This window comes from Sylvia atricapilla, chromosome 6, assembly GCF_009819655.1.
Source record: "Sylvia atricapilla isolate bSylAtr1 chromosome 6, bSylAtr1.pri, whole genome shotgun sequence".
Taxonomy (NCBI): Eukaryota; Metazoa; Chordata; class Aves; order Passeriformes; family Sylviidae; genus Sylvia; species Sylvia atricapilla.
The window spans coordinates 59,985,329-59,998,829 of NC_089145.1; the positions used below are offsets into that span (position 1 = coordinate 59,985,329).

The 13,501-nt window shown below is 37.1% G+C and overlaps 1 protein-coding gene across 4 annotated transcripts in view; it reads right to left on the reverse strand.

The window, feature by feature from the left end:
• The window catches only part of NPAS3 (neuronal PAS domain protein 3), a 594,316-nt gene that overhangs the window by 40,420 nt on the left and 540,395 nt on the right, over positions 1-13,501 (reverse strand). The gene's annotated exons all lie outside the window — the stretch shown is intronic.

Consider the following 13,501-nt stretch of genomic DNA (forward strand, 5'->3'; position numbering starts at 1 on the left):
TCCTGTGCCTTTTTTTTTTGCTCTGTGTGTCACTTAGGCTGATGCTGTGAAGTGGACAGATCGACCAAATAGACTTTTTTTTTATAGAGAGAGGCAAGGAATATGCCATAGATAACAAATATCTTTGTGGTCTGTAAGGGTAGAACCGACTCAAGCATTTTGATCTCAAAATGAGGATTCAGCATCTTACACCACAGAGGTTCAGAGAATATGCAGCTGGATACAAGAAGATCCACAGAATGAATTCAGCATGCAATGCAGACTACAAGATACATGAGTGTGCAAGCTGTGATGCATGGAAGTGCTGCAGGGCTTGCAGGAACCCAACCCAGACATTCATTTATTTTTGCACAGAAAATAAAATGTGAGCTTTCTTCTCTCTCCTGTAATGTTGGTAAAAAAGCTCTGTAGAAAAAAAACAAAACAACCCTAATCTTTTCTGCATTTGAACTAAAATCTGAAGTTAGCTCTTCAGTAACAATTGAGGGCAGAACATATGTGCACATTAATCTGTACTTTAATCTCACTGCAGCCCACTGGTTTAGTGGGACTAGATCTATGGTCTGTTTGTAAAATAAGGCTTGAAAAGATTTAAAAGATTGTGAAAAATGTATACAATATTTAACAAATCAAGGTTGGCGGGTTTCCTACAGAAAACAAGCGTGAAATCTTCTAACAGCCTCTTTTAGATGGATTTTAAAACTTACCTATGAAAATTTTTACCAAGCACATTAATTCCCTGTTAAAATCCATGGAATCATTAATAGCTGGTTAACCTGATAGAACTTTTCAGTAAAGAAAGGGAAATAAGCTAGAAATATATGTAAATTTTGAAGATTTCTGTATACTTTAACCTGCTGAGTCATTAGTAGCTCAATGCACATCTACACCCTTATGAAATTCAGTGGTGCCTGGTATTGCTTAGACCATGTAAAACAGCTCAGGATCTGGCTTATTATCCTGTTTAAGTCACTTCTATTATAATTTCTCCCCTTTCATCTACTTATGCAGAGCACCTTCCTTAAATCTCAGGTGAAATCCCCAGGACACCTCATACAAACATGTACTTTGGATAATTGACTGTCTGGTTTAATGGCTAAATTTAGAGCAAGCCAGGGCTATGGCACTGTATATTTTGTTGGATACATTTTCTGGCTTTGTAGGGCATTCACTGCATGATTTGATAAAAACTGAGGCTAAATGAACTCTACAATTTGTATTCCTACAGGCACAAATTTATTGGCTTGGGTGGTTTATTTTATTATTTTTTTTTTTTTCCTTTGGCTCTGTCTGTAAGGTTCATTACTTACAGTTACTGCAGAATCAATTTGAAATGGCCAAAATCAGTGATGGAATTTATAGCACAATAAATGTATTGCCATACAAGTGCTGCTACACATGAAAGGGCTTCGGAATATTTTTCAGCAATCCTTCTACACAGCAGAGTGTTCTGTTTTTATCAATTTAACAGAATCACCACAGGTATATTCTAAGAGGTGTAATCCTGACAGCTACACAGCAGATTTTCTCTGAGGCAGATATTTTTACAGGAAAACAATATTACTGATAAAATCTTAGCATATCAGAACACAAAAAGGAAACTGCACACATCTTTTTCTTTCTCCACAACAGGCACTGGCAGTTCCATTTCACTCAGAAAACTGCCCTGAACCAAAAAAGGTTTATGAAGGAAACATTTCCACTCTCCTTGAGATATATATTAATTAATTATCAGCACTACGGCATGTGGAAAATGTGGAGGGCATTTGTAGCTAAAATATAAAGTACAGCATCAGCAGTTGCCTGTTTCCAAAGTCTATAAAGATTTACATTTCTACTTAGTACATTTTTCTTTCCAAGTGTCTCCATTATAGACATCTCATATTTTACATCATTTTAAAGCGCAGAAAGTTTTAACTTTAGAATGATGCATTGTGAAAAAAAGACAGAAAAGACAGATGGCAGGCTGTCCTCCCCAAAACTCAATTTCATAATATGCCTGTGATTGCTAATAGGCAGGCACTAAAAAACAATTTTCCTTGACGGAGAAGAGCTGATAAATTGTCTACATAAACTTTGTCTGGGGTTGCTCCAGTGATCTAAAGCTCTTCTGTGAGCTTTGTACCATCAAAGTCTGTACTTTCCAACCATATAAAATTTTCTGAATGCCCGTGACTATAAAGTGACTGAAAACAACCCAAAATGCATGTTTGAAATATTGAGAATCCTTGTTTCTTTAGGAAAAACTGTGTCCAGTGCCTCATTCCTAACCCTGGTTATATGACTGTGGAAGGTCCAGCTGGAGCCAGAGATGCCAGAGATACTCTGTGAGCTGAGCATTTCTTAGAGATGCCCTGAAAAACGGGGCTCTGCATTTAGGTACCTCCTAAAAACAATGCTGCTTCTAGTGGTGGACTGACTTAACCAACATTTGTAGCAATGCAACAGTGCAAAGGATTGCAAGAACTGAAAGGAAGAAATGATACATTTCTGAGCACTTGAGCAAGGAGAAATTAATGAAGAATCTAATGGAATAAGAATTTCCAAGAAGAGAAATATTTATCTAATACCTCAGGCCTTCCAAAATATGGCAAAAGTGAAAGGGGCCACTGAGTTCACACGAAATAAAATTGAGCATTTTGCTCATGCACGACAAATTCTTGGGGAAAATGTCCAAATTATTTGTGCACAGAATGAGACTCGTTTACTTTGGCAGTGCAGAGTTCATTTCAGATTGAAATATTTCACTGTAACTGGCATGTACTAATTTTGATTTTTAAAAGGCTTATAGCTACTAAATATTTTCATGCCTCTAAGAATTCAGATCTTATTTCTGAGAGTAACTGAGAAGCAGCAACTCCCCAGCAGATGAGCTGTGACTGTTGTGTTATCAACATATTTGCCTGGAACAAAATAACGTGATGATCCCACCACATATTTAATTGCACAAATTCCTTGAGTTTGATTGTGAAAAGACTGAAACATTTTCAACAGGTTTGTTTTGTTATGCAGAGGAGAACTTGCCCTATTTGCAAATACGTGACCAACTCTGCAAAAAGAAGCCATGGGAAGAATATCTTGAAATTCTTGAAATTTCTTTTGATGGGGGTAAAATTGACAGTTTTGGAGGCATCAGCCTTGCATCCTATTGCTTTAATTTTATGCAGTCTATATTTCTCTCTGAATGTCCCCCAAAACAAATCAGTAGAAAAAGAATAGATGTCAAACTTTGGAAATATTGTCAAATATTAGTAGGATACACCCTTTTCCATGTGTATTTGGATAGAGTGAGTCACTGATGTGCTATATAAATTGGTTTAGGATGGAAAAACATGTAAAGATAGGAATTATAACCAAATACATCTGTAAAAGAAAGGGTAATGGGAGGGTCTAATGTGCCATCAGAAATAAAAGTGAAAAACATTGTTTACCACTGATCAAACAGACCTTGTCTGTTGTCCTTTTAATAGCAAGCAATTCACACAGCAATGCACACTGAAAGTTCAGAGAGAATAAAATATTTATCCATAAAAAATGAAAAAAAAACTTGTAACCCTCCTCAGGGTAACTTCTTCAGAGCTCAGACCTCTTTATGCAATTTATATGAATTTTCAGTAAAGGTTCCAATATGAAGATTTTAAGGAAATTAGCACTTGTTGTAATACTCTTAGTGTTTTCATTTGTTTGCAGCATTTTTTAAAGAATTTTAAGTCATGGAGAAAATTAAGAAAATGAAGGTAACTGTGCTCTCAAGGCTTATTCTCAGATACTGATAATTTTCCTTTAAGCAGGCACAAAATTCGTGGTTCTAAGGAGGAACAGACAAAAAAATGTATTGGTAAAAATTAAAATTATTATTTTGCACTAGTTAGAGATGCATTAAGGTATATCAGCTTTAGGGTCTGTATAAGCCTTACTCAGCTTTCTTTAAAAGCACTGGGAGTAATAAAGACTTCTATTTTATCTTCAGTGAAATAATACTGCTGAAATATCACCTCGTTTTTGATGTCAGCAGTGATTTCTTTTTACCTCTATGATGTCAAATGGGGAATTATTATTATCATTAGAACGACAGCTTCCTAATGATGCTGTAAAAAGGAGAAACTGAAACTCTTTCCACTAAATATCTACATTCTGCTTTCTCCATGGGGTGAAGCAGTTGGCCTCAGCCACACACCACTCTTCAGACAAATCAAGAGGCATGCTCAAACACTTAGAAGCAGCTTAAATATCTAGAAACAGAGGCATAATTGTTTTCTTCATTACATAATGGTGAGTATGCACTCTGAAGAGTAGAGAAAAAGGACATTTATGCTACAGCAACCCTCTCTGGGAAACATGATCTGAAACATGATCAATTTTAGGTTCTAAGATGATAAAACTGGCACATCAGTGTCCAGATCACTGTCCAGGAGTCATCACCCCAGGTAAAGTCAGGGAATGAAAACCTCCTGTTCAGCTACTGGCTTCATGTATATGGCACACTGGAGTGGACAGATCTGAAATGCTCTGGGCCTTTTTCCCCTCCCATTTTGTCAAATGGAAGGAGTACAGAAGGATGTTGCTTCATATGACACTAGAATGGATGAGTAAGTTTGGCTTTTGAGTAAATGATGGGCTTGAACCTATATGCAAACACCTATTCATGCAGAAAGTGAATAGCAGATGCAAACTGGTGCTATCTGCATCAGCAAGTGAAAATATTATCACAAGGTGAGTCTAATGGAATTTTGTCTTTCTAAAACAATTTTTGACTCTCTTGCCCTCTTGGATTAATGAATCTAAATTCTGCTAAAACCTGTACTTCAAATGCTCAACTAAGTTCTGCAAAAATTTAGGCTCATTGTATTAATTTTCTAATACACTTTGATCAAACATAAAGAGCTACAGTGACTACCTGGATTCCCTACAAATTCTACATTTACTTATGTATTGCTTCAAAGGAAAGTCTTTAGGGTGGACACATTTCTGGTGGATATGAAAATATGTTAATCGAATTGGGAAAAACAAAAAGGTCTCTATATGTTTGGGTTTTTTTAATATAAGAACAGCAAAGCTTATAAGAAGCCAAGCCATCTGCCAGACAAAGAGGTGGATGATGCCATCCCTGCTTTTCTCCCACAGAAATGTGGCAGGAGCAGCAGCCCCAAGAAACTCCCCTGGGCTAAAGCCAAGGGGCAGGAAAATGTGTTTTGCTGCTGGTACACTGCTTTGTTTTCTTTCTAAAGAAAAGGATTTTGGAGTAGCTCTTCTACAGCCAGCTGTAGGCCAGTTGAGAGCAGGAGTTAATATTTTTCTGTTTGTTTTGGGGTTGTTTTTTTTTTTTCACTTTGGCTGTTTGTTGTTTGTTTTGGTGAAAGGTCTGCTAAACTTCACACTCTCTGCACCGAGTACTTTCTTCCTTGGCATCTCATCTTGTGTATTCAGGGCAACCATCAAAACAAAGGAAGAACCAGCCTGAGAAAATGAAGTGTGATGCCCTGGAACAGAGAGATGATTTGACAATATTCATGCACCAGGAAGAAAGGCTGAGGATGAGGTACAGCATGGAATCACAGTTGGCTCTGACACAAACAGCCATTGTTATCTTTGGCAAGTTACTTGATATCTTGGTATGTTAACACTTCCCAGACTTAGATTAGTGTTGCAAAAGTAAACTCAATAATATAAATGACTCAATAAGCAACAGGAAAAAGCCAATCAGAACATAAAGCTTTGCATAGGTAAGAACTGCACAGAAAGGTGAAAGTTTGAAAAGTGTGGAAATCAATGTATGAGCCTAGTTTTCAGAACACTTTTGACAAAAGCTGTCAACTGCTGCAAGTGGTAGAGATAAAATGGTTAATAGTGTCTGCATTTGCACATCTAAAACAATCATTACATTCTGAAAAAAAGGTGGGCCAAAACATCTACTGGCAGCAGTTATAAAACAGTGAATTGAGGCAGAGCTGCAAGCAGCAGCATCTCTCTGTCCTAAAGCAAATCTTGGCTTTGTGTGCTTTTGTGTTCCTATAAAGGCATATTCCCAGTCACTAACAGTGGTAAACTACACTGGTGGATAACTTCAGAAAAGATGTGGACTGAAGACTTTTTTTCTATTTTTCAGTAGGCATTCCTACCTGGAAGCACAAAACTGTTCCCCCAATGTGTAAAAAGAGGTATTTTCTGGTTCCCTCTCTGCTGAGATGTCCTTGCTCTCATCCTACTCAGTTTTGCTATTAACACTGCAGTGGATCTCACATTGCACTATGAGTTCACATATCTAGATAATTAGTGCTGCTTATGAAAGTGTATCAAACATCCTCTGTCTCTGTGACTCAGTAACAGTTGGTTCTTGAAAGAATAGCAGATTTGGTTTGGAACTGCTCTTTGTCCTTTCTGAATATTTTATTATGTGTCAGAATAAATCTTATTCTCAGATTTCTCTTGCAGTTATATCCACTGACTTTCAAAAAAGGAGGCTTCAGAGTTATATTGCCTAAAAACCAGAATCAAAGGCAATTACTGCTAATTTGGTGATAATATTATCTTTTTGTATCCCTTATACTTTGATAACAGAATTCATGAAAATAAAAAATCTCCCAGAAAGCAATCTGTACTAACTCAATTTTATGTTTTCCTTCCTTCCAGAACTCAGAATTGATTTTCCTTTTACTCAGTTTGGAGTAAACCACAACTCTGAGGCCTTCTGAACATTTAAGACAATATTTGAGGAGAAACACATCCTGATGACAGGTGTCAGGAATACTTCAGCTGCATCATTGTGAGGAATGATCAAAGCTGGAATATTTCTTGTACAGAAGATTGCTTTTAAAAAGGCCTCTTATATAACACTAACTGGTTAATTTCAATAGTACTACTGCAATAATGAATGCCTAACATATCTTAATTTTTCCAGATGGTAGAACAGTGCTATAAATTCCATTTAAAATCTGCTCAGCCCTGATTTTTTTTTTTCCTTTAGAGAAGGTGGAATTCTTATCTACAGAACTCCTAAAAAAATTGGTTAATGTATTTAGATGCTGAGTGTGAACTAAGCTTTTCCAACAGCTCTCCTGATAGAATCTCACTGTTCTATATCAAGGCATAAAACGAACCCCAGCCTTCTTAATCTGGCTGCAGACCATTATTTCTTGAACCATATCTTTATATCTCCAAGTAGATACTTCATAAGATTCAGATTGGCCCATTAGTATTTTGTTCTTTTTCAAGTCCTGCTGCATCTTTACTAGCTAAGAGACTTCCTTTTGACAAAAAGGTCATCGATTTACATGGGTGAATTCTCCATCAGTTCTTTCTCACTGACAAATTACCTTTAAGTCTTCCCAGTGCTGAAAAGTCTGGGGAATGCATGTGCTGACATTTAGAAAACTCTTCACATAATGCTTCCTGATGTTGGTTTCTTATTCCTTCTCCACTCAATTAAAGAGGTGTGGCAGCAACCATGTGATAAAACACTAAATCCTGCAGTTTTCTTTCTTCCTACAGAGAAAGGTCAGGACATCTTTCTGGGACATAGTAAAATACTTGAGAGAAAAGATTTCAAGGGGGAAAAATATCAGAAGAGGAGGCAAAAATTTTAGGCTAAGCTGTAAAGCTGGATAGGTGAATTCCCTCATTTGGAAGAGGGAATGAAATCTGCCTCTAACACAGGCCACATTCAAAAATGTACCAATCATTAGACTATTCCCTGCCTTCTCTTTCCTGCTCCATCCTATCCCCCTGAAGTGGGAGGTGGTTTTCTGCAATGATTTATTGGGTCTTTAAAGTGATTTTGAGGTAGGGACATCTTGTCCCTTCCCCAAAATTCAGTTCCAGGTGGATCTTTCACTTGGATGAGAAACAATCATTTCAGTTTTGGATTGAACCAAGGAAATATTATCACAAGGTGAGTCTAATGGAATTTTGTCTTTCTAAAACAATTTTTGACTCTCTTGCCCTCTTGGATTAATGAACCTAAATTCTGCCAAAACCTGCACTTCAAATGCTCAACTAAGATCTGCAAATCTTGCCCAACTCCTCAAGTTTTTCTAAAAGGAAAAAAAAAAAATTAAACAGTGAGCAAAGGAAGGAATAGCATGAAAAAGACTCATAGTAGAACCTGACAGGTATAAAATTTCAACAAAAAAAAGTAGATTTCCATATTCAAAAAATCCCAACTTTATGATTTTAAATACCAGATCTGAGAGTACAGTCTCAGACAATGTTTAATTTGAAATGGGCTTGTAGAAAGACACCATTGTCAAAAAAAAAAAAAAAAAAAAAAAAAAGAAAAAACAATGAAGCCATGAGGACTAGAAGACTAATTTCTAAAAACACTTTTCTGGAGTTTTAATTTAAAATATTTTGATTTACCTCATACAACTGATATATGAAATATAGCTAACCAAACCTCCTCCATTCCTCAACTGCAGAAACTAGATGTGCAACAAACCATCCAAATTTCTAAAGTAAACTTACCAAACCAATTTTTTTTTTAAATACAGCATTTACTTATTTTTAGGCAGTCCCTCCACCAGAAGGGACAGCCCGAAGGTTTTGTAGGATGTTCTTAACTTTGCTGATGGATGTTCAAGATGTTTAATTGCCAGTTCATGGGAGATGGGGTTGGTTATACCACATCCAGAGATTGCCACAGTGACAGCAAAGTACAAGGCAATCTCCTCGTGTTGCCTTATCCACCTCTGTAATAGTTTATCATTATTAATTATAAATTAATAGTCATAATAATAAACATTATCTACTAATTAATATTTATTAATATAAATAAATGTTAGGAATTAATAGATTAATATACTAAATTAAAAATATTGAATAACTTAAAATATTAATATTATAAATATATTGTATTATACATATAATAATAGATATACAATATATTTATTATATTATAATAATATAAAATATTCTTATATTATTAGAATATAATAAAGTGCTACTCCATAAAACATTAGAGGAATATGTATGGATTTAGCAGCTCGGATGAATTGATGAGCTGGAAACAGCTGGCAACTACTGACTCTGCTGCTCTTTTATGCTTTGGCTACTTCTTGATCCCATCAGTTAAACTTTGTCCAAGAGAACAGTATCAGGTCATGAAAGTTACAACAAAGAAAATTCTAGCACAATCAGACACGCAAGTAAACATGACAAAACTATAATAGGATACTGTAGAAGAGTAAAAAATGTATCACTGGTCCTGAAAAAGGTAATTTTGAATTAAAATTAGCTTTGACATGTGATTAAGACAAACAGAACAATTGAAGTTGGGGAAACTTTTAAGTGGACAGAACTGTGGCCCTCTAAGGGAAGGAAACAAATAGAAAAGGAGGTAAAATGAAGATAAAAATCAAAATTAAATACAAAACCGTCTTTCATTGATGACAAAATAAATATTGAACAAAAAGGAAGATGTGCTACATTTTCAGTGGAGAACAAACAGTTCTCTCCAGCATGTATCCCAGACCACAGCTGCAATGGTAATACATTCTGAGTTTTGCAGTGAATGGAATTGTACTTTTTTTCTTTTTGTTTGTTTTCCCTGTGTTTTATCAGTTGACTAAATTTAATGTCACTGTTTTTAAAGATTCTAAGTTTAATAATTGAAAAATTAATAACTCTTTAGTACTGTATGTAAACTTTTTTTCCTGCAAGCCTCTGAGCCTAAGAGCATTAAGAATGTGAAATTCTAATTCAAGGAGACTGCTAGGGAACAATGAAAGGGAAAGAGAGAGGAAGGATTAATCACGTAATCACTTTTCCACTTACAGTTTTAAGGTAACATAATTCATGGAAAAAGGCCATCTTTATGTGCAATTCAGAACTAGTTATATCAGCCCAGGAAGGGACTATAAACAGGTTCCTTTCATATCAGAATTGTCTAGAGCAGGGTTTCTTTGAGGCACACATATGTGTAAATTTATCAGTCTGCTTTTGGTTTCAACATTTGATAGAAAATTAGTTTTGACTACATCAACCTGAATGATTAATCAATTTCATTCTTGGACTGTTTTCACTTTTATGTGATTTTCCTAAGGCAGGAACCACTCATTGTGAAAATTGACTAGGCACCTTGTGGACCACCTCAATCATTTGCTGTCTTCAGGAAACATTCATCAGCAGTCCTCAAAGCAAAATGAGTGTGGTCCTGAGCTCAGAAAGAGTTGACTCTTCACTACTTCCCAAAGATGAAGAAAATTTGTCACTGCTGGAGGACTGAATCCCCAGGGAGCTGAATACCTCTGAGAGAGCTAAAACCTGACCCATAACACAGGTCCTAGCACACTGCTCCCAGGGAATGGCTGTATGCTGATGGATACCCCTGAATCCCCTTACAAGAGCTCCAGGGAAGGTGCTAGCCAAGAGTCCTCACATTTTACAGATGGAAAATCCAGTGCCCTGCTGCATTCTGAAGGTGGGAGACCCTGGCTCCTTAGTCAGCCTGCTCCACCAGGATTTCCTGCAGGAACTCTGCTGCCCATGACCCCAGCTGCCACAAGGTTTCCTAAGTGCTGAAGCACTTCCAGGGACCTCTGATCAGAACTTAGCCAGCTTTTCCCACGATCTTTGTTAATGTTATGAAACTATTCTTCCCTGTTGATGATTTTTTTAATAGATGTACATCCACAAGGCTCGTGAATCTTGCTTATTTTGATAAAATACATACCTTAATGAATTCAAGAGGCCTTAAGCTTGTTCTAGTACTGGACTTCTAGAAATCAAGGACGAAGATTCCTAAAAGTGACATTTACTGTAGGGGTTGAGTTTTATTATGCTTGTCTGATAAACCAACAGACAAGAATGTTTAAACATGGCAGTTCTTGAAACTCAGTTAAAAGGATATTTACTTGATCCAACTCTTCTGAAATGAATTTACTGTTTTTCTGGGGCTTGCTGTGGCTGTGGATAATGATCCTTCCATAGAACACAGAGTGCCAATGACTATGCTTTTGAAAAACTGTCAGAGTGCAAATCACATTGCTGGACACGGCTGAGTTCAGCCTAATACTGCCAGTTACAAAATCCTTAAAAACATCAAAAAGCAGAAGAACTGCACATCTATTTTTTTTCACCTGCCTAGGGCTTGTATACTGTTTAGGCAATTTTACTCAAGCTGACTTGCCTCATTAAAAAATTTGGAAACCCCCCAATGTTTTATTTACAGGCAGTTTTGTTGGCTATCATATTTTTATCCATTATTTTTTGCTCAGGAAAAACTGGCAAAAAAATGATATCTGATCTTTGAAAACAAATTTTGCTGTATTTGTGACATCTCAGTTATGGTTTTAAGTGCTTCCATGAGCAATTTAGCAATTCTAAGAGAAATGATATTATATTTATATGATAGACATTATCATGTCTTTTGAACCAAGGGTCTACTGTGAATCTCAAAAATTGTATTGCAGTGAGAAAAACCCCACTTTGTGAAGCCAGTTTATATGTCTTGTTCCAATGATGGACTAAAATTAGATTGTCAGGAATCCAAGAGAGAGAATGACAAAAGTCGTTCACACATCTTAGTTTTGTTCCTACCTACATCTGGCAAAAAAATTGAGACTACAAAATCCACAGACAAATTCCCTATGTTTACCCACTATTATTGCATCAAGAATATCCAGCAAAGAAAGTTCTCTATCAGTCTAACTTTGTCTGAGCTATGAGAATTAGTTTAACTTCAGTGACCTGAAAAAGCAGCGTGGTGCTGTTCCCAGTCAGGGGGAAGTGAGGAACCTGACAGGCTTGAGAGAGGGGCCCACGTGGACCTCCAGAAGTTCAACAAGGACAAGTGCAAGGTCCCTGGGCCATCCCAAGCATGAATACAGGTTGGATGTAGAATGTACTGAGAGCTGCCCTGAGGAGAAGGATTTTGGGTTGGGATGCTGGGAGGCTGGACATGACCTGGCAAGGTGCACTCACAGCCCAGAGAGCCAACTGTGTCCTGGGCTGCATCCAAAGAGATGTGGCCAGCAGGGCCAGGGAGGTGAATCTCCCCCTCCACTCCATCCTGCTGAGATCTCCACCTGGACTGCTGCATCCCAGCTCTGGCCAAGACAGCAAGGGCATAGACCAGAGTAGGGCCATGAAAATATTTAGAGGGATGGAATATCTTTCCTAGAAAGATTGAAAGAATTTGGGTTGTTAGCCTGGAGCTGAAAGATGGTAGGTTTAGATTAAATATGAGGAAGAAATTCTTTACTGTGAGGGAGATGAGACACTGGAACTGATTGTCCAGAGAAGTGGTGTATTTCCCATCTTTGGAATTGTTCAGGGCCAAGTTGATGAGGCTGTGAGCAACCTGGTCTGTTGGAAGCTGTCCTTTCTCAAGCCAGGGAGGTTTGAACTAGATGATCTTTAAGATCCCTTCCAATCCAAACCATTCTATGACTCCGTGATGTGCCAATTCATTCATTCATTCTCCTTCTTCCTCCTAGGACACTTCAGTGTCAGTACACGTCCTGGTCCTGATGCCTCCCCAGACTTGTAAGCATGAACAAGTACTAAGTACATTCTTTCCGGTGCTGATAATTAAACAGGACACAGATCAGAACTTGTGATGCCTTAAGAAACCACTGCTTTGGACTTAAAACTTCTACTAGTAACAACTGTAATCATCTTGACCCAGAACCATCCAAGAGAAGGACTCACAGTCACTTGCAAAGAAGATATTTTTGCTAGATTTTGACTTCTCAGGTAGCTACCACAATCTAATATCCTTGAGAATTTTTTGGGAAAAATGAGTTGGGGAATTTTAATTTAAAGCTTCTCTAAATCTTCTGCTAAAAACCGAAACAAAATGGTTCTGGAAGCATTTAAATGAACATTGACAAGCAACTTCTTTAAACCTACACATCCTCAGAGTTACTTTCTTGCAACACTCTTTTATCTTGTATAAAACTTAATGGATGACATATTTCATTCCACAAGTTGACAATGTTAAAAATGTGCTATTCCTTCTAGTTTTAGTATACTGCAAAGCCAGTGGTAGCTACAGGCGCTATGAGCGATATACAACTGAAGAAAAATGAGATTACTGCTGATAAGGAACAAGAGACTTTCATATCTTAAAAAGAGTCTGAAATCCAGCAAATATGATCCCCAGCAGCAGATGCCCCTCAGACAGACAATGAAAGAAAAATGGTGGAAAAGTACTCATTGTGGCTTGTTGTTTCCTACAGCTGGAATGGCAGCAAAATCAAATAGCATGCTGCCTGCATCAAGAAATCCTGCCTCTCTGGGAAAAACACAACTCAAAGATGACTAACAGTCTAACAAAATGAGCAGTAATTTTCCACTGTGGGAAAAAAAAAGTGATGTTACTCTGACTCACCTTCTTTGGTAAAAGATACCTTTACTTTGGAAGTGTTGCTCTTTTGAAGGCTATCATGCTGTTATCGTGAGCATTTATCACAATAATGATCAGTTTAATGGAAGGGCAGCACAAAAGCCAAACCTCGGGCTGGAGATACGTATTAATGATTCTTTAACAAAAGGAATGAGACAC